The sequence below is a fragment of the Trachypithecus francoisi genome, unplaced genomic scaffold, assembly GCF_009764315.1.
Source record: "Trachypithecus francoisi isolate TF-2019V2 unplaced genomic scaffold, Tfra_2.0 Lachesis_group3, whole genome shotgun sequence".
In the NCBI taxonomy this organism is placed as follows: Eukaryota; Metazoa; Chordata; class Mammalia; order Primates; family Cercopithecidae; genus Trachypithecus; species Trachypithecus francoisi.
Window position 1 is genome coordinate 30,826,785 of NW_022681468.1, and position 21,830 is coordinate 30,848,614.

The window sequence follows — 21,830 nt, forward strand, 5'->3', positions numbered from 1 at the left end:
GGGTGGGGGGAATGTCCAACTGCCAGGTGGGTCTCGGGGTGAGGGGAGATTTGCTGCTTACATACCCCCCAGCCACCCCATCCCATCTTTTAACTGGCAGGTCTTAGCAAACTCACCTCTCAGCCTTTCTGGAATTGATTTGTTTTCCAAATTAAAAATGAGTCACATTTCTCCACCCACGCACCAAAGAGAAGAGTCAGCCTCAAATCCTGCGCTGTGTGCGCAAAAGTGCAAAGGGTCAGGCCAGCAGGTGAGGCACAGCAAGAAAGCAGGAGAGAAACAGATTCCCTTCCCAGTTCTTATCACCTGGGCCAGTCAGTTCTGCACCACTCTCATACGGCTAGATGCAGGGTGCACATCTATAAAACGTTCTCTCGATGTATGAAGTGATGCTGTAGTCATTGGCAGCTCTCTGAAATGTACCCAGGACACAGACATGAGCAAATAAATTCCTGTCTGCTTAGGAAGATACAATCGTGGTGAAAATGATCAACTTACCCGCCACATCCACTCCAAGGCACAAGTACACACTTTGAAATACACACCTGAATCCCCAGCTACAAATGCACCTGTATGCCCGTCAGCTGCTCCCTCAGTGAACCCGAATATTATGGGATGCCACTGTACCAAAATCAGCTGTAAGTTATGCCCCAACCCTGCTTCTGGGGTTTTTCATCTTTTGAGATGCACCAGCCACAGGGATAATAATCAATTTGATGATTCAAATGAGTGTGGGGAAAGGAGTAGGTATAGAATTATTTAAAAGGGGGCAAAAGCCCTTAGGAGAGACTATCACCTTATTCTCCTATATTCTGCAGAAGACAATGAGCAGTAGGGGGGAGACATAATTTTATCATCAAAATAATGTCTAAATGGAGTGTAACTGCAGGCAATGTTCAAGCACTTCAGGAATAAAAGCAGGGAGGGTTGTGAGAAACCCCAGGAGGGGCCAGTCGCCTGGGCCGGGGCTGGGAGAGTGGGCAGAAGGATCGCAGATGATTTTTGACTTGGATAAATGTGCTTGTGCAGGTTGGGAAACAGAGCTGAGATTTTTCATAAGTGCTGAAGTGGAGGGATGAGTGGGATTCTCTGGGCACAAGGCTCAGGAAGGCATCTCACAGAGAGATGGATGAAGATGTCTCCTTTGTCAGTAGCCCCTCAGCAGCCTCCGATTTTTTAAAATCACATAGGTACTTCATCAGAGACAGAAAGAGGGGTGCAGAGATGCTTCCCTGGCTGAGCCTGGCTTCTACATGACCATAATCTCTCACCAAGTCCTCAGCGGCTAGTTTCTCTGCAACCTTTCTGCCCCGCTTAAATCCATTCTCCAGGCACACAGCAACCAGGGAGCGCTTTGTAAAATGCACATTCAATGTTCTGTTGCTGCAATTAGGAAACAGGCCCCAGTCCTTGACCTCCAGGGAAGGCATCCTATGACAGGTTCCTGCAGGTCCCTGTGTTCCTCTCCACAGTCCCTGCTGCCCTCCCTCTGGGCCCCAGTCTTTACACCTGCCACTGAGAAGGCCCCACCTTCCATATCGTGCTAGAACCTTCTGTGGTTCGCTTTGCTTTGGGTAGTTCATCACAGTTTACAATTGTCTGTGTACTGGCATGAGTGGCCCTTCCCTCCTCCACCCTTCCCTCACTAGACTATAAGCTCCATGGGAGTAGGGACCATGTCTCTTTTTGTTCACCAGAGAATCCCCAGCATCTTAAGGTACCTGGTACATCACAGTTGTTTGACGAAGATTTTGCTGAATGAATGGCTAACCTGTAGGAGTTTGGAGTGGGGTACCACAGCCTACTGAGTGACAGGCCACTGCTCAGGAAGAAGGCACTGATAGGTTTGGGGGCCCCGTGGCTCCTTACTATGTGTGGGTGCACCGTTTTTAACTGGAAACAAAACACACTTGGTAAAAATAAAGTCCTCTCCACAGCCTGAAAGGAAAGACCACGTCACAGCCCAAAGCAATGGATTCAAAGCCGCTGGGAGCAAATGAGGAGAAACTGGGGTCTACATTGGTTAAAACACTAGGCTAATGCTTGCATACAGTATCTCTGCCTCTAAGGTCCAGGCATGAAGGTGACCCGGGCCTCATCTCTGGGCACTAGCTGGTTGTCCTCCAGGCGGAAGTAAGCTCCTGGAGACCGAGGCCTTCTCAGCCTTCCTCTGCCTGAGCCTTCTCTCACTGAGCCCTGGGGCCAAGTTCTTTCTCATTTCTTTCCTGACTCTGCAAGAGGAGAGATGAGGGTCAGCTGCCGGGACACCCCAGTGGCATGATCCAACTCGGCAGGCCCAGGCTCCTCCTGTGATTCTCCGGACAAACCTACCTGGGTCCCACACTGTGCATGGGGCCCACATTTTCCCCACTCTGCCCTCAACCCACTCACAGAGGATGGATTCCTTCCCAAAGCCAGGGTCAGGCTCCCTGCCTCTGACTGGAGAGGCAGCAGTGTGGGACAGTACAGAACTCTGGGATCCGGTCCTGACTCCTCCATGTGACCTTGCCAAAGTCATCTATTCTGCAGAAAACAGGCTGTGCAGGGGAGGAGTAGGGTGGGCAGCGTTCTTGGCTTTCTTCAAGCCTAAAATGCAGTCAACCAATCATGATTTAGTTTACTGCTCACCTAGAGCAGGGGCTGTTTGTGATCCATGCCCAGCAAGAGCTCTAAGCCATCCCTTCACTACCTTCCACCCCAGTACTTACACCCCTAGGTGGGCAAGTCAGCCAAAAGGAAAGTGGACAAAAGCTATTAGATGCAGTAAGTGTGGGGGATGTAAGATGACAGCAGCTCATGTTGTTTTTGTGACAAATGCCTTTAAATTGATATTCATTACATTCATAGCACCTTACAGCTAGGAGGGACTCAGAAAACCATTTAGAACCATCATCAGATTTGACAAAGGAAATTTGTAAATTTCCCTCTGTGGTGAAGTGACCTGCCCAAGGTCACACAGAGAATATCTGGCAAAGCATGCCATCTGTGGTCACTGAGTTTCTACTTATTCAATTCCTAAATCTAAATCTTAAAAGACAAGTCCCTTTGCTTTCCTTTCTTTCTTTCTTTTTGAGACAAGGTCCAGCTCTGTCGCCCAGGCTAGAGTGCAGTGGCATGATCTCAGCACATTGCAACCTCTGCTTCCTGGGCTCAAGCCATCCTCTCACCTCAGCCTCCCGAGTAGGTGGGACTACAGGCACCCACCAGCACGCCTGGCTAGTTTTTGCATTTTTTAGTAGAGACAGAGTTTCACCACGTTGCCCAGGCTGGTCTAGAACTCCTGGCCTCTTGTGATCTGCCTGCATCAGCCTCCCAAAGTGCTGGAATTATAGGCATGAGCCACCATGCCCTGCCACTCTGCCTTTCCTACTCTCTCCTTCCCTGAGTTTGAGCTCTTTCCTAAGAAATATGAAGACAAACGAGAACTGTCCAATACAACACACTCCACACACTCTTCGCCTGGTGGACAGAGGGAACCCAGGCTTCTGTGTCCTCACCCTTCCCCCAGTGGTTTCCTGGGAGGTAAAAAGGAAGCACTGGTTGGTGGATGCCGATGTCATAGGCTGCTGTCCTACAGTGAGCAGTGCTCCAGGTGGCAGATAATTAGGAAAAATATTCACACACAGCCTAACCCACTCTGTCCCCCATGCCTCTATTTCCCTGGGTACAAAAAGCACTGAGTATGTCAGAGATCTAGACAAACACAGATCGCCACTAACCACCTACCCTTTCCCACCCCAGCATGCCTAAGTCCTCAGGGTACGCCATCCTACTCCAGGGACTAGATCTCAGGGTGTCACTAGAGCAGTCTCATCATGATATATGCAGGCTAACCCAGCATAGCAACTCTTGCCAGAGGTCGGGAGAAAATCTCCATTCTTAACAGAACCCAGTCTTGGGAGTGTCTTCCCTCTCTAGAGACAGTCTCCCTGGACCCCAGCCATTTTTGCACAAATGAGGCAGCAGCAAGCAGTGTCTCTCAGGTCCTCAAATCCCCTCCCTGCCCTATGCTCCCCTAAGACCAACAACAGGAGGATACTTCTTCCACCTTTCAAGCCAGGCAACTTAGTAGAATCTGGTGGAGCCAGCTTGGTCCCCAGGAGAGCAGAGGGCTTGACGGCTTCCTCACTAAAAGACAAGACCCAACAGGCATTTTTGGATCATTTGCCACATGCTCTCTAAATCCAGTGAGTGTGGGAATGCTAACTGCACCACATGCTCTCCAAATCCAGTGAGTGTGGGAATGCTAACTGCACCACATGCTCTCTAAATCCAGTGAGTGCGGGAATGCTAACTGCATGTTTATGCCATCCCCATCCCTCACCCATCCCCGTTTTCCTTAAACCAAGTTTCCAGGTGGGAGTGATGCCTTCAGAAACACCCACAGTGTGTAGCCACTTCTTACCACCAGCCCAGGAAGGGGAGGATGCCTCCATGTAATGGTCTGAGTTGCAAGCCAAGCTCATTTCTGTTCCACCCCAGGGTGAGGGCTGGGGCAGGCGTGTCCAGGAAGAGCTTCCGTTGCCAGTCCACAATGACTAAGGTGGGCCTGGCCTAGATGGCGAGCCTAACCTGCGCATCTCTGAGGACAGTGCCCGTGGGCTCCCGGACGGGGAAATGCCCCTGACCACACATCTCTGCGGACCTGCTGTCTTCTCACATGCTTGAATTTGGGGGTGTGGAGTTATATCCCTGAGTGATGGTCAGCAGACTGCTAGCCCATTGGCTGGCACTGGTCCCAAGGATCATAATTAACTGATAACGTTAATACAATGTGAGTTTGTGCTCTCATAATAGTCTCCTGCTGACAGATAAATGCTGCGGAAACATGATGGCTTTTCCTGAAGCCGTAATGGGCCATTATTGGGGCAAGAAGGCTCATGTCCTATTAGCACTGCTGCCATGACACCAAGGATAAAATATGAAGGGGGCATCTTGAGTGAATAAACGCTTGAGTGCCCTCCCACCACCAGCGTCATCCATTTCGTTATCTGAAATCCCTACCGGGGTCTTGGAATAACTTCCAGATATTTCAAAGCTCCATTAGTTTTTCTTTTTTCTGAGCCTCAAGATCCATTCTCACCAACACAGCTGACTAACATATTAAAGTTCTCTCTTTACCATAGATTCCTTCTTCCCATACGCCCTATGCAAGATGGCAGCTGCAATGAGCAGGCAGGTTGGAGGATGAGGAAAGTGAGATTTGTCTCTCCATAGAAACAAAAATCTTCTTTTCCTCCCAACTACCAGGAGAATAGGAGCACATTATGACTGTAATAGCTTTATCCCCTGCCAGATTTCTAAGGGAGAAAAAGAGGAGTAGGAGAAGCACAAAGAGAAAATGAAGGAGGAGGAGAAGGGAGACCAGAGGGAGAGAAAGAATACCATACCTCGATAGTACCTGGTAGTGAAGAGGCATTGAACGACTAGCTATTGACTGAATGAATGATCTGTCTCATTAAATATTTTCCATTACAGTGGATTGTGGAGTTTTTTCTTATAACAAAGAAACTTGACCTTATTTTTGTTCACATCACATATTATGTTATCATCTAGTTTCTTGTGACTTTGGCAACAATTTTTTTTTTTTTTTTTTTGAGACAGAGTTTTACTCTTGTTGCCCAGACTGGAGTACAGTGGCACGATCTCAGTTCACTGCAACCTCCATCTCCCGAGTTCAAGTAATTCTCCTGCCTCAGCCACCTAAGTATCTGGGATTATAGGCGCCCACCACCATACCCAGCTAACTGTTGTGTTTTTTCTTAGCAGGGATGGGGTTTTGCCATGTTGCCCAGGCTGGTCTCGAACTTCTGACCTCAGGTAATCCATCCTTCTCAGCCTCCCAAAGTGCTGGGATTACAGGCATGACCCACCACCCCCAGTTTTGGCAACAATTTGAGCATAATTTGAGAATACATAGTTGATTACAAACAGTAATGCAAGCAATTTGTTTCTAGGCTCTCATCACTGGTAGAAGAAAAAGTTCTCTTTGGCTGATGATAGTTTTAACTGCAGAAATCCCATGGTCAGCAACGGCCACAGAAAGAATAAATAATTTCATTGCAGACTCACAGATTATGCCTCCATTTGCGTGTCTATTCTAAAAGATAACTATTTTAGAGAAACCATAAAATATGGGAAACTTTTGGAAAATTAATTCTAAAGCAGCACACACACTTGTATTGTTGTTAAGTGCAAACAAAGAAACATGTTGACAGAGCCTGTCTCCCTAGTATGAATGACAGAAAATTAAGCACTGGGGACATTCAAAGGTGTTTTTGTTTCCTAATGGCTCAATTAAGGTAGAACTTCATTGTACCCAATTATTTTTTGGAATAAATGCATTTTATTTTTGCTCTAGTAAAATGTTTTGTGGAGAGAAAAAAAACCCAGCAAATTCTTCCAGGTTTTAGGAAAAATCAAGCATCAAGGCCAGGCGTGGTGGCTCATGCCTGTAATCCCAACATTTTGGGAGGCTGAAACAGGTGGATCACCTGAGCTCAGGAGTTTGAGACCAGCCTGGGCAACATGGCAAGACCCCGTCTTTACAGAAAATACAAAAATTGGCCACACGCCATGGTATGCGCCTGTAGTCCCAGCTACTAGGGAGGCTGAGGCAGGAGAATTGCTTAAGCCTGGGAGGCAAAGGTTGCAGTGAGCCAAGATCATGCCACTGCCTTCCAGCCTGGGCAACAGAGCTAGATCTTGTCTCAAACAAACAAACAAACAAACTCAAAGAAAAGAAAAATCAAAGATCAGTGTTTTCTAAAGTGTAGACCTATATAAAACATGGTTAAGATGACAGCTTTTTTTTTTTTTTGAGATGTTGCCAGGCCGGAGTACAGTGGCGCCATCTCGGCTCACTGCAGCCTCCAACTCCCTGGTTCAAGCGATTCTCCTGCCTCAGCCTCCCAAGTAGCTGGGATTACAGGCACTCACCACTGTGCCCAGCTAGTTTTTGTATTTTAGGTAGAGACAGGACTTCACCATGTTGGCCAGGCTGGTCTCAAACTCCTGACCTCAGGTGATCTGCCCACCTCAGCCTCCCAGAGTGCTGGGATTACAGGCGTGAGCCACAGCGCCCAGCCAAGATGACAGCTTTTAACTGTGTTTTTACATGAGAAAAGTGCTGGCTGACCATTACCTTCACAGATGTATACTGTAATTAAAGCAGTCCCATTGGTGAACTCCCCGCCTCTCTGAATGATGTAATTATGAATGGGACAGTACAATTCTTCATGAAGGCTCGAGCTTCATAGCACGGCCATCCATAACATCTTTATTCTTCATAAACAATTGGGAACACCAAGCTTCAACAGAATTCCTGACTTAGGAGGTTTGCCTTTCCAAGAAGGACAAGACTAAGCAGGAAGGGAAACTACAGAGGAATCAGAGAGTTTAGAAAAATAGGTAAAAGGCAGTCACCGCTACAAGATTTAATATGGATAAACACCAGTAATACACTTGTCAGCAATGCCCCTCAGCTGAGCCACAGACTGTAGGATCGCTGGTTGGAGAGCAGTGATGCAGAGAGACACCTGGGGTCAGAACAGATAGCACATTAAACATGGGCATCCAGCTTCATGGCATGATAAACACTGCTTTGGGGTAATTCTACCAAGCCCAGCAGAGCAGGGAGCAGCAATAATTCCTCTTTACTCTCCCTTCCTGAAGACACAGAGGGAGTTTTACACTCAGCTCTGAGGCACTTGCTTTGAAAGCATACTGGGGCCGGGCTCGGTGGCTCATGCCTGTAATCCCAGCACTTTGGGAGGCCGAGGCGGGCAGATCACAAGGTCTTTTTTGAGATTGAGATTGAGACCATCCTGGTTAACATGGTGAAACCCCGTCTCTACTAAAAATACAAAAAAAAAAAAAAAAAAAAAAAATAGCCAGGCATGGTGGCACACATCTGTAGTCCCAGCTACTCAGGAGGCTGAGGCAGGAGAATCGCTTGAACCTAGGAGGCAGGGGCTTCAGTGAGCTGAGATCGCACCACTGCACTCAGGCCTGGGTGACAGAGCGAGACTCTGTCTCAAAAAAAAAAACAACAAAAAAAAGGAAACTGGAAGGGTGAAAGGACTTAAATGTGGAGGGGGTCAAAGGCCTTCTGCAGGGTGTCTGAGCACCACAAGGAAGGGGAGAAACATGGGACAAGGAGGGATGGGTTGTCCCTGCCCATGGAAGAGCAAATACTTAGGTGTCGACCCTGTACCACACACAAGCTGTTGGCTCGGTTTCCCTGGACTGCCTTCTTTTTTTGTCTCTCTTAGTCAGCTTCCCTCTCGGGGTGAAATCTCACCTCCACTCCCAGTGCCTAAGATCTGGCTTGCTGAGAAGCCACATGATGGCACCCAGAAGTTCAGGAGGCAGCTCCCCAAATTTCTCCCTCTTTCTCCCTCTCTGTGCACTGCTTCGTGGGGTGAATTTTTTTTTTTTTTTCAAGACAGGATCGCCCCCTGTTGCCCAGGCTGGAGTGCAGTAGCATGATCACGGCTCACTGCAACCTTGACTTCCCAGGTTCAAGGGATCCTCCTGCCTCAGCCTCCTGGAGAGCTGGGACTACAGGTGTGTGCCACCACACCCAGCTAATTTTTTTTAATTTTTTGTGGAGACGGGGTCTCATTATGTTGCCCAGGGTAGTCTTGAACTCCTGTGCTCAAGTGATCCTACCACCTTGGCCTCCCCAAAGTGCTGGGATTACAGGCATGAGCCTCTACTGTGCCCAGCCATTTTTTTTTTTTATTTCTTAATAAGCCTTCCAGAAGAGGCATGCAACCTGCTGTTTCTGAGGCTGAATACAGTGGTGGCCAGCACAGCACACATCATCATGTCTCACTGCCTGGCATCTCTCCTCGCCTTACTTCCCTTCTGCCACCACCTCCATTCCCTGGGCTTGCATCTCCCAAATGAAGTACCAGTAACTTAATTCTTGCCCCAGGGCTCTGTTTTCTAGACAACAAGGGCTAAGTCAAACAGCCAGTCAGCAAATCGCTTAGGGCCACTGACTTTCTTTCCATTTAATTATTGTATTATTTACTACCCGTCTCCTTGGTTAGGGAGGGGGCGCACAGTGAGTACAGTGATTGATGGATGACTATCCGTAGTCAGCACCCAGTTTCAGACTCACTGTTTTGCAGAGGCCTACATAGGCCTTGCCCTGCACCATCCACCCACCCGCTTACTTCAACACTCTAGTTCTGGTTCAGCTGCCAGGATGTTCAGGTCAATGGTGTCAACTAAAGCCAAGCAGTAGAACCATTTGGCCCAGTATCCATTCTCCACTGGCTTGCTTTCTCCTCCCACCACATGTGGGAGGCCAAGTACATATTGTACTCTTTCTTTGCCCTGGTTTTCCCCACACGGAGTCTGCTACTTCCTTGGGTGACCATCTCTCCTCCATGTGCACACACATCCAACAATAGCTCTAAGTTGCTTTTGTCTTCAAGCAACGGGAGAGTCAAGTGACAGTAGCTTAAAGGGTAAGAGTCTATTACATCACACAGCAAATTTTCCAGAGGCAGGTAATTTCATTTTTTTTCTTCTGTGTCCTTAACATATTGGTTTTCACCTTCAACTTATTCTCCCATTGTTGAAGGAGTTTTTGTGGGCCTGAGCATCCTACTTCCTCACCCAGCTGTATCCAAACCCAGGAAAGAGGTGAACATATTTGTGTGTTCATGTTGAGGGAAATGTCACTCCTTATTTCTCTAGTTTGTTTTTTGTTTATTGCTGTGTTTTGATTTGAATTTAATCTGAAGGAAAATCTCTTACAGGAGCTTCTCTTCCCCACCCCAGCAACTTATCTTAACTTTCTATTGGCCAGAATCCAGTCACGTGTTCACCCCAAACCAGTCACTGTATCAAAGGAGAAATGGCCTGCCATGACTGGTTTAAAATAGGATCACGCCCTGAAGGTAGGGGAGAGGGTTGTCTTTCCTGAGAACACTGGCATTTAATAACAAGCAAATCCACTTCTGTTGTAAGTGGAAGCAGGAATGGCTCTTGAATTGGCAACCGATAGTCTGCTACTCCTTGAGGTGTACCATGTGCAGGGTGGTGGAAGGAGACCGCCACATCAGCGAGCAATAAGAGAGAAATTTTCTGTACAGAATGGAAAAGCAATACTTAAACTAAAAGTCAGAATGTTTTTAATTATCATCTTGCTCCAGCTAGTCAAAACGATGTCAATGATAAAATACTCCTCCCCAAGAAAATCTTTCGTTGGTCTAAGTTCTGAACAATTTTTGCAGTTGCTGTTGAGTTTTAACAATACATGTAAGCTTCAAATTAGCAAGTTTTTGTTACCTGTTATTTAATAGAAATTGCATTCCACCTGGAAGTTATAAAGTTCAGACACACACACACTACACAAATGTTTCCAGAGCAAATTCCTAATGGTTCAGAATGGTTCAAGCTCGCTTAAGCATACTTTGTGTTTCAGCCCCTGAAGTACTACATACCCCTGTATTCAAACAATAGATTCAGAATAAGCAGTGATTCATTTTGGGGGGCTTCTTTGGTTGTTTATTTGTTTGTTTTGGAGACAGGGTCTTGCTCTGTCACCCAGACTGTTGTGCAGTGTTATGAACACATCTCACTGGAGCCTCAACCTCCTGGGCTCAAGTGATCTTCCCACCTCAGCCTCCCACGTAGCTGGGACCACAGGTATGTGCCACCATATCCAATTAATATTTTTATTTTTTGTAGAGACAGGGGTCTCACTTTGTTGCCAAGGCTGGCCTTGAACTCCTGGACTCAAGTTATCCACCCACCTAGGCCTCCCACAGTGCTGGGATGACAGGTGTGAGCCACCATGCCAGCCTTAGCACAGTGATTCTAAAAACAAAGATCTCAAGTTACTTCACTCTAATTATTCTGTGACCACTTGGAATTTTTGTTTGCATTTAAAATTGAGAATAATGGAACAAAGCCTGAACTATGAGATGTAATTCTTGGGAGGATCAGATATTAGTTCATACATGACAAATTTCAACGAATTTAAATAATACCTTTAAAATAGAAATGTATTCTTCATTTTGAACAGCTTATGGTTTGTTTTTAAATTAATGGACAGATCAGAAAAGTTAACGATTATTATTACTACATGATTGTTACCAAGAATAATTTTGTTGTATAGAGAAGGGCAGTTGCTCAAAATGATCCAATCTTGATGTCACATGCTTGAAGTCCCTCCCAGCCACGCCCTGCTACTCTTCCTTTTCTCCAGTTATTCTTTGTCTCTTCCTGCCCCCTAGTTGGGTTGGTGATTCTGAGAAACAGAAAAAGGCAACTGTCCACATGTCCTTAGGGCTTTTTTTTTTTTTTTTTGATACAGGATCTCGCTCTATTGCCCAGGCTGGAGTGCAGTGGTGTAATCTCACCTCACTGCAAGCTCTGCCTCCCAGGGTCAAGCAATTTTCCCACCTCAGCCTCCCAAGTAGCTGGGATTACAGGCATACACCACCACACCTCGCTAATTTTTGCATTTTTTTTTTAGTAGAGATGGAGTTTCACCATGTTGGCCAGGCTGGTCTTGAACTCCTGATTTCAGGTGATCCACCCGTCTCGGCCTCCCAAAGTGCTGGGATTACAGGCGTGAGCCACCGCGCCCGGCCCCTTAAGACATTTTTAAGAGAATACATCCCCAAACAGATCAGTAATAACCATCACCAAACCCCTGAAAGGGTCCAGAAATCCCTCAGCATCCTCATCGTTTGCCCGTCTACTCTACCTTTCTCTAATTGAATCATTTTGCCTTTTATCAAATACCAGCAATAAAGACAGAAACTATATTTCTTATTCAATCATGTGGTTGTTTCCTCTCTTTTGGCCAATCACTGTAAAAACCATAGCATTTTCACTTTCGGCCCCTTCCTCACTGTACCTGTGGAGTAAGCCAACTAGAGCATCAATCTCAGACTCAATGACCAGGGGCAGCAGGAAGCAGAGAGGAAGCTGGCAGTTGCTGCACACCTACTCTGTGCTGGGCACCTGGCTGTGTTCTGCCACTTGGTTTCATTGCAGGGAAGTCAAGCCCACCTCTCACCTGAGCTGGGCGTCATCACTCTCCTTTTGTTTACTGAGGAGAAAACTGAAGCTCTGGAGGTAAGATGCTCAAGGCCAGAAAACGGTCTGGGATGAGAACCCAAGTCTAGCTCACCCCAAACCTGTACTCTCTGTCCATTCTACTACGTCACTTCAGCAGAGTCCATCCCAGTGCAGCATGCTGTCACTAAGGAAAGGGCGTTTGTGAGCAGGCCTGGAAACCTAAGCACAGTAGATGACTGGAGAAATATGTGCATAGGTCCAACCAACTGATGGATAAGAGGACTTTAGGAACAATGCCTTTTGGGAGGCCAGTGTGGGCCAGCCCTCTCCCCACTGTCCATGTATTTAGCAAGACGTGTCTATTCCTAATAGAAAAGTTCTTTCCAATTGGAATGAGGTGTGCTCTCAGCGCTGAATGGAGAAAATGAGAAAAGGAATATAACATTGGGGCAGAAACCAATTGATTTTATGGAATGATGCCAAAGGGTCCATTTTAACTTTCTATGACTTGGAGAAGGTGAAGGGCAGCCGGAAGAAGAAGGAAGAGGTGACGAAAAGGAAGACCGTCCACTGCCAAGCAAAATTCCCCATGAGGGCCAATTTGCTTGGTTGGAGCAAGTCCAAATGGGCAGCAGTTCTGAAGCTGGCTAGGTGCACTTGAAGGATTTCTGCAAACACACCCAAGAAATTAGGAGGTCCCCTTTGGAGGTAAAATAAATTCCTTAGTAAAATAAAGAGGGCTTGTTACACCATATTCCTTCCCCTTCCAGTTTGAAAGGCCATAATGAGACCAAATAGGTGGTTTTATTTTCCTGTTTCTTCCAACATCAACCAATGCACATTTCCTCTCATTCCTTGGATTCTTAACCCAGCCATTCAACCAAGGAGATACACTTCTTGCTTCCACCATCAAAGGATAGGGTAGAGGATGGGTCTTTATGCAGACTTAGTTCCTCAACAACTCCGCAAATGACCAGCCACTTGGCTGCCGCGGGAGAGTGACTCACCCACAAACAGAAATGTTTTTGCCTAACGGGTCTCAAAAGCATCATCTTAAAGCAATGGCTTTCAAACGTTAAAAAAAGAGCCCCGAGTAGTCATTCTTCAGTTGAAACCATACATGGAAACCTGCTATAGAAAGCAGCAAAAAGCTAAGCTGCTCTAGGGTAGGCAAGCAGGAAGAAGGGATCACCCCATTCCCACTCAGTCCTTCACCCTCACCCCCAGGAAGCCCAGGAAACATCTTTATGGCACCCCAGGTCTCCCTGGAGCATGTGTTGGAAATCAAAACAGTATCTCTAAAATCAGTTGTTCTTTAAAGGAATCAAATAAATAAAGAAGTGTCACGACCACAAATTAGACCCATGCCTAGAATAACATCCCCTCTGGAGGCTCCAGTGCTGTGTCAAAGGAGGCCATAGTTAAAAGTTAGCAACTGCCCAAACACTCTTGCTTCCTGTTCAGTGTCCTTTGCTACCAGGATGAGGCTGGTGGGTCTTGCACCAACTTTGCAAGCCAGGACCAAACTCATCCTCATGAATAGGGTGGCTTAGTGGAACTCAAACAGCATCATGATACACTGGTGGATTTCAAATCAGGTATGAAGCCGGTTGCTAGGGATGTTGCTAGGGATGTTGATGTTGGTAAAGAAGATCTCTGGCTTTGGAGCATGGCAGACCCAAGCTCGACTCCTTGCTGTGCCCTTCATTAGCAATATGACCCTGGGACAATTTGTGACCTTGCTGTCCATGTTTCCACAGTCTCTAAAATGGCTTGCCGCAGGGTAGTGTGTGTAAAGAAAGCACTTTACACAGTGCCTAGCACATAGCAGACATTCAACAGACACTGGTTACGCCCACCCTTTCCCAAGTGGAAGTCCTGACCTTAACTCTGGAGAAGGGAGCCTGTCTCTCACAGTCGTCTTCTTCCCTGTAACATGTCCAGCACCCACACTGTGCTCAGATTTGGTAAGGCTCAGCCCCTCAGGGCAGAACACAACGGAGGCATTAACCTGTGACTGACCTTGTAACTGTGACAGTTCATACGGCTCCTATTCCCAAGCTGCCCTCTCTGCCCCATTTCATCTCCAGAGCCTGGAGGACCAAACGTATCTTCCCAGATGTGACTGCATCACGGCACCTGAGAGCCCAGTCACGCTCTGCCCACCTTCCCTGGAGTTCCCCAACCCAATGCCTGGTCCATCGTGGCGAGCCATAGAGTCCCCGACAACGTCAGCGCTAAGGCCACATAGTTAGGACCATCCATGAGGGATGCCTGTGGGTTGGTTTTGAGTCTTCACTGTGATGCAGACATGGAGTTTCACAGTCCAAAAGAACACCCCACTGTTACTTGAGTCCTTCAACAGGTGTAAAAAGAACAAGCCATTCCTCCAGCCTCTGAGACTTACTCCAACCTTGGAAATCTTCCCTTCTCCTACACATTTTTCAGTAACACCAGGTGTTGCCCAGATAACTCTCAGAAGTATGTATACTACTTCAATTTCTTAATCTTGGAGGAAGAGTCATCAATATGTAATAATCCAAACACTAGCTTTTTCTGCTCCAAAGGAAACTTTGGAGGTAATTGAGAGACAATGGCTATTTAATCTCTCATAACTGAGCTCACTTCACCTCACTGCTGTGGCAGAAGGGGAGCTGACTACTTGGGGTCTCCCTCACACCCCAGCCTCCCATCGCAAGGGGCGTCTCAAGGCAGCCACCTTGAATGGCATCAACAATCCAGGTGGATAAGCACATGAGTCATAGACCCCATCTGCTAGGTCACTGGGCAGCCAAGTCATCTGGATGTGCTGCGATCATCTCCAACGTAGAATGGTCTCAATATAATGAACACAGGGGCAGCTTCTCAAATGTATTCTTTCACGATTCTACCACCAGTAACGTGAGAAAGCTCCCTGCCCAACACCTGCAGGAGGCACCAGGTAGAAGCACCTCCAACCAGGGTGGAAGCCATGTGTAAGGTGCATGTGTATCACATGTCTTGCCATTTCAAAGCCTTGCCTGAATATTGTCTCATGGATCTTGTTAGCTCACAGTCAGGGGCAGAATATTCCCTCCTCTCTATCTGGTGAGGGGGGAAATGAATAAGGTCAATCTATGTCATTGAAGCTAAGGATGGAACAACCCAGAAAGGTAGACAGGTGTGTGCAGACTTGGAGCAGTAGGGCAGAGCAACAGGCCTCTTTTTCTATCATCTGTTAAGTCTTGTTACATTCAATGCTAGCTAATGGAGGGAGCCCTGTGATAAAGCAGTCTGCAAGGCAATGGACTTGGGGTTATATCTGTCCCAACAAATATAACAACACATGCTTAAAGAGAGAAGGAGCCTCTCTCCTACATTGCCATCTCTGCTCAGGGGAAAGGAAGGAGGAGTCTGATTGGTCAGTGTCCAGGGTATTCTCAGGGTCATGTTCTACTGGCAGTAGGGCCACTAGGTGTTAAAGGTTTGCATACTTGCCCAGTGCTCTCTCTTGCCCACTTGATATCACGGCTTCTAGCCTGCTACAGCTAAGTTGGCCTCTTCATATACTCTCTCTCTCTCTCTCTCCCTCTCCTTCCAGTTCACCTGTCTACAACTAACCAGATCTCTGGTCTGCTCTGGGAGACCCAAGTATCTTGGAGTTCATGGAGAGGGAGGAAATCCAGTGGTGCCACTAGGAACCCTAGAAAGGTGCTGTACCAGGATGTGCCTGCACAGGATGGGATTGTCAGCCTCCATACACCAGGCTAGACTCAGAGCAGAGCAACGTGACAGTGCACTAGGGACACAGGCAGCCAGCAGGGCACTCTCCACCTGCCATGCTCACTCAGAGAGGGAGGAAGAGAAGTCCCTGTAACAGGCATCCCATTGACAGGCATCAGAGCACTTGGACTATTGAAAACTAGACCCTGGCAAGCTGACGTTAGCCTTATTTCTTTTCTTTTTCCTATTATGTCCCTTTAGAGAAGTCAGAAAATAAGGAGAAGTGGAGTCCTGATGGTTCTGGATCCAGCCATACCTGAAGACAGGATCTGCCCAGACATAACAGATATGTGAGCCTTCGGGGCTTCTGATGTGTGAGTTGCTTTTCTTTCACTCCCAAGAGTCCCAGCAAATACGAGTCACGTCGCCTTGCCTCCTGGGTGTTTTCCTTCACTTGGTTTCCTCTTCCTCCCTTTTCGTGCCTACCTTCTCGGAAGCCTGCCTCCTGCACCAACCCTTCCCACAAGCCCTGTGCTTTCCCTGGCCTGCCCATTCCAACAGCCCTGGGATTCTGCCTCCTCCCTGCGGGCCACTTCCTCAGGTGGTTCCAAGAGGAGATTACTGTGAACCCATCGGGGTTTGTCTGGGCAAAAGCACTGGCTCTGGACCTGGGCTTCAACCCTGACTCCCGCATGTATAGGCTGTGGGCTTCTTGGGGAGCTACTCTACTCAACTCTCTGGGCAATGGGGATACTGATAGGACCGACCTCATAGGGTACTTCTGAGAATGAAATGAGACAAGGCAGATAAAAGCTCTCAGCATAGTGCCTGGCATAGAGTAATTGCTCAATAAATGTTATTTATTGTTTTTTCACCCTTATAAAAGGCACTCACTTGTGTTTAAAGATATAAAGCCAATAGTTCTAATTTGTGCATTTCCTCACCCTTGAATGGGTTTCCCTCTATGTTCCTTTCATACCTGACAACAGCAATACCAGCTTCAGCTAGAGTTTTTGGAAGGCAGCACTAGGGTCAGTTAAAATCAATTCATTCTGCACAGATCATAGTGCCAGATGATCATGGGAACTGACATCCTCTGGATGATGGAATTATTATTATCAAAACTTAACACCAGCTTCGGTTTTGCAGAAGGAAGAACATGCAGCGATGTTTCTCAGCAATGGTCTTCCCCTACCACTATAATTGGTATCCTAGAGGGTTATTTCAGGGCAGTGGTTCTCAATGTGGGTTCCACAAAGCCAGCAGCGCCAGTATCACCTGGGAACGTATTAAAAATGCATATTCTCGGGTCCCACCACAGACTTGCCGGGTGGGGACCAGCAATCTATGTGTTCACAAGCACTCAAGTCATCCAGAAGATTCTCAAGCATGGGAGCCATTAATTTAGAAGTTTTGCAAATTCTACATATTTTAAGCTCTTAAGTCTGTCTTCTTACTATCCATGTCTTCAGCTTCAAACAATCTCAGAAAACAGGGCTTTCAAAAATAGTCATTACTAATTTTTAATAACAAACCTTTTTAGAAGGGAAAAGCCGTAGATGGTGCAGACTGCAGTTCACAGCGTGTCTTAGTGAACACAAGGTGGTCACCATGTCTTACTTTTTTCTTATTTTTTCTTTTATTTGTCAACTTTTTATTGAAGTACAATATACATACAGAAGTGTTCGCATATCCTAAGTGTACAGTTAACTGAATTTTCATTAAATGAACGCATCTATGTACCAGCACGCAGATGAGAAAATCAAACCCTGCAGCACCCCAGCTCATGCTTCCTTCTAATCCCACCCCTGCCCCGGGCGCATTGCATTTTTTTCTTTTTCTTTTTTCTTTTTTTCTTTCTTTCTTTCTTTCTTTCTTTCTTTCTTTCTTTCTTTCTTTCTTTCTTTCTTTCTTGTTTTTGTTTGTTTGTTTGTTTGTTTTTTGAGACAGAGTCTTGCTCTGCATCCCAGGCTGGAGTACAGTGGTGCAATCCTGGCTCACTGCAACCTCCACCTCCCAGGTTCAAGCGATTCTCCTGCCTCAGCCTGCCACCATGCCCAGCTAATTTTTGCATTTTTAGTAGAGACGGGGTTTCACCATGTTGGCCAGGCTAGTCTGGAACTCCTGACCTCATGTGATCTGCCCACCTAAGTCTCCCAAAGTGCTGGGATTACAGGCATGAACCACTGTGCCCAGCCTGCAATTCTTTTTAATTGCAGGATATTTCAAACAAGCAATTTATTTTAAATAAAGTTACTATCCTAGTCACCTCACTTACACCAAAATTATTTCAGTGTTGCTCATTCCCTTCTGCACATTTTACATAGTTTTGTATTTTATCCTGTTATAATGTCCCTGTTCCATGTTGTTACATAGTTTTCATAAACACTATTTAAAACAATCCCAGTTTAATATGTGGCTCATACCTGTAATCCCAGCTACTCAGGAGGCCAAGGCGAGAGGATCATCTGAGACCAGGCATTTGAGACCAACGTAGGCAATGTAGCAAGATCCCCAGCTCTAAAAAATGTTTGTAAAATTTAGCCAAGCATGGTGGTGCATGCCGTAGTACTAGCTACTTGGAAGACTGAGGCAGAAGAATCATTTGAGTCCAGGAGATCAAGGCTACAGTGAGGTATCATCATGCCTCTGCTCTCCAGCCTAGGCAGGGAGTGAGACCCCCATCTCTATAAACAAATAAACACTTATATACATACATAAAAGAAAGCAAATGACTCTACATTGTGCCATCATATGAAAGTGTCAACTAACCATCATTCCCCCTTTGTAGGCTGTTTCTATTCTGCAATGAACCTCCTCATGTCTCATGCATCCTTTTTCTTCTCTGGAATTATTTCCTTAGAATCAGCTGTCAGAGGAGAAATGACTAAGTGAAAGGCTCTGAACGTTTTATTAGGGCTATTTATTATTTGCACTGTTTGTAAAAAATGTGAATCCCATCTTGGGTAATACTTTTGTGCATTTCTGAGCTCCTCCCTGCATCTTAAAATTTCTGGATATAGATTCTTCTCTCTCATGCCCCTGTGAACCCAGAAAAATACTTCTGGCAGCACTGGGCAGGAGTGGTGGATGCTAGTGGATTATCCCCCATTGGGTACAAGTGGCGCATACTAGTAGATTATCCTCCATTAGCTGGGCTGTAGCTTGGCAGGGGCACTGGCAAGAGCCCACACCCTCCTCCAGGGGGTGCATGTAGAGGAGAGGAGGTTCAGGGAGAGAGTCAACCTTTCCTGAGGATCCTCAGAGGAGCTCCTAGTGGCCATCAAAGGCCCAACAAGGCCCTTTCCCTCCTCAGGAGAGATGGAAATCACGGGGGACAGGCAGTGAGGGAGCATAAAGTTGGACAAGAGGATAAGAGTGAGTTAAAACCTACAGGAGAATCTAGCCTCCCAGAGCAATTGCAGGACCATGCGCTGATGGGGCTGGACAGGAGTGATTATTTATTCATGCACTGCTTGTTCTCCATTTCCTAGGGGACGTGCCCCCTCCCCTTGAAAGGCAGGCAGCACCAAGAGGATAGGATGAGTCTGGAGTGAGCACAGAGCGGGGAGGTCTAAAAAGAGGGCGCTCACATGGGGCCACATGAGGTCAGTGGGGTCACATGAGGTCAGTGGGGCCACATGGCCATGAACCAGAAGGGCAGGCTGGGGCTAGAAGAAATCAGTCTGTGGGTTTCAGTGACAATGTTCGTTCTGTCTTCCTAGAGTCAGTATAACATAGAGCACAGGCTTTGGGGCTAGAGTCTCTGGGGTGGTCGTATAATCTGAGCAAGTCTCTGTCGCAGTCTCCTTGTGTGTAAAATGGGAAAGAGATAGTACCAGCCTCCTAGAGTCGTTGTGAGATTAAATGGCTTTATAGGAGAAAACATTAGACAAGCACATCCCATGAACCTGCTCTTCCCTGCACCACAATGTAGGAGTCAATGCTTTGCTTTAGACACAGCCAGGCAGAGAAAGGGTAAGGAGGGTCAGCCTGTGCCCTCTGCACCATCACTCATGAACCCAGAAAATGCCCAGGGAGAAGCCCTAGCCCCTTCTCTGACTCTTCCACCCATTCATTCACCAATCCATTCGTGGTGAGGGTGGGAAAGGGCTGTGGAGCAGGTCATGTCAATGACAGCCACTCCTTCAACTTCTACCTCAAGCTCCCCACGGCTCCCTCTGGGCATTGCAGGGAGAACAAGCAAGACCCAACTTCCACTTGGCTAGAGCCCAGAGAGTCCCCCGCAGCCCCTCAAGATTGGGGGAAGAGACTGCAGAAGAGGGTCATCTGAATCTCTGCACACCAGACACCTGGGCCCAGGGTGGGGTGAGAGAGAATACTATTCACCATGCGTCATTTTCTGATTGGAGCAGGAAGCTGGGGGCACAGCAGGAAAGTGTTGATGGGGAAGACAGGGAACTAACATCAAACAATTCCCTCCTATGCGTTGGGCCCTGTGCTGTGTGCTCTGATGTATACAGTCTCACATATAGATATATTATCCCCACTTTACAGAGAAGAAAACTGAGGCTCAGAGAAGTTAGGCAACTTGCCCACCTTTGGGCATTTATTACTGCCCAGCATTGTACTGGCCACTGAGGAGGACACAGACAGGACAGAATACCTGATTTTTCTTTTTAAGTGGTGTCCATTAGAGCAGGAGAAATGACTGGCCTGGTAGAGTCTTGCAAATGATCCACATTGATACAAGCTAGAGTGCTCAGTGACGTGGCTTGGATGGAGTACCGTGGGGACGTGGCAGAGGAAACAAGTGACTTGGGCCCAAGAGGGAGTGGTGAGGCTTGGGCTGAGTCTTGAAAGTTGGGAGCCACGTGGATGGGCAGTGGGGAGTGAGGGAAACACGAGTGGAGAAAGGGAGAAGGGTGTTGGTAAAAGTTCGCCAGGGTCCTTAACACAAGCAAACTCCGTATTTCAGGTCCCCAGCTGCCCTATAGAGCAGCATCCCCAGCCCTGGTAGCTGTCCCTATCTTTGTCCTTAACTTCTCTGAGCCCTACTTGGGTCTCTACCGCCTCTGACCACCTGGCCCCGGCTTCAGACTGCAAAGAAGGCTGCCTGGAAAAGACCCCTCCAAGGAGGAAGGTGTACCCAAAGGGTGAGATCTTTCCAGGGGAGACCCTAGAGAATAAAACAAACATGGATTTTAAATTCTCTCCTCCTTGGCCTAAGCAGATAAAGCCCAGGACCAGCCGGGCGTGGTGGCTTACGCCTGTAATCCCAGCAATCTGAGAGTCTGAGGTGGGTGGATCACCTGAGGTCAGGAGTTCCAGACTAGCCTGGCCAACATAGTGAAAGTTCATCTCTACTAAAAATACAAAAAATTAGCCGGGCGTGAGGGTGGATGCCTGTAATTCCAGCTACTCAGGAGGCTGAGGCAGGAGAATCTCTTGAACCCAGGTGGCAGAGGTTGCAGTGAGCTGAGATCACGCCATTGCACTCCAGCCTGGGCAACAAGAGCAAAACTCATCTCAAAAACAAACAAACAAACAAAAGCCCAGGACCTACCTACACAAACGAGGCATACTCTTCCACCCCGGAGACCCCATGGGTTCTTGTGGGTTAGCCTCTCACCTTATCCTGGTCCCTCAGAAGCCTTTGGCCTAAGACACTGAGCACAGAACAAGGGACTGTGGTAAGAATGTCCCCCATTTGGGTCAAAATGTTGGATGAATCCCTCACCCCTGGGACCTCAGTCTTTACATCTGTAAAATGGGACTAATGCACTTGTCCTCCCCCTTCGGAGTGCCATAGTAAGATATGTCCCTGGAAAAAGGCTGCTGCTATGTGAACCTGGTTTCATCACATGAGCACTTGCCATGTGCCTGGCATCATACTAGGCAGTGGAGAGAGCAAATATGAACAGAAAACAGCCTCTGCTGCCAACAGCCCCACAGCCTAGTGGTAGGTGCAAACAAGTAACACTGATGACAGGCACATGGAAAGGTGAGGGTGGAAGTGGCGGGGTGGTGGTGGGGGGCGGGCATGGGTAGAGGACCCTGGGGGCCAAGGAAGAGCTCACAGAGGAGTTGGCCAAGCAGATGTCCCAGGGGTGAGG

The 21,830-nt window shown here is 47.3% G+C and overlaps 1 protein-coding gene across 2 annotated transcripts in view; it reads right to left on the reverse strand.

The window, feature by feature from the left end:
* Nucleotides 1-21,830, reverse strand: part of ESRRB (estrogen related receptor beta) — a 191,723-nt gene that overhangs the window by 127,411 nt on the left and 42,482 nt on the right. Inside the window, exon 1 of one of the 2 annotated variants that reach the window (XM_033187336.1) lies at nucleotides 4,406-4,669. The exons of the other annotated variant lie outside the window; for it this stretch is intronic. The gene's annotated coding sequence lies outside the window, so the exon portion shown is untranslated. Of the gene's footprint in view, nucleotides 1-4,405; nucleotides 4,670-21,830 lie in introns of those variants that run through there. 2 annotated transcript variants of the gene reach the window in all.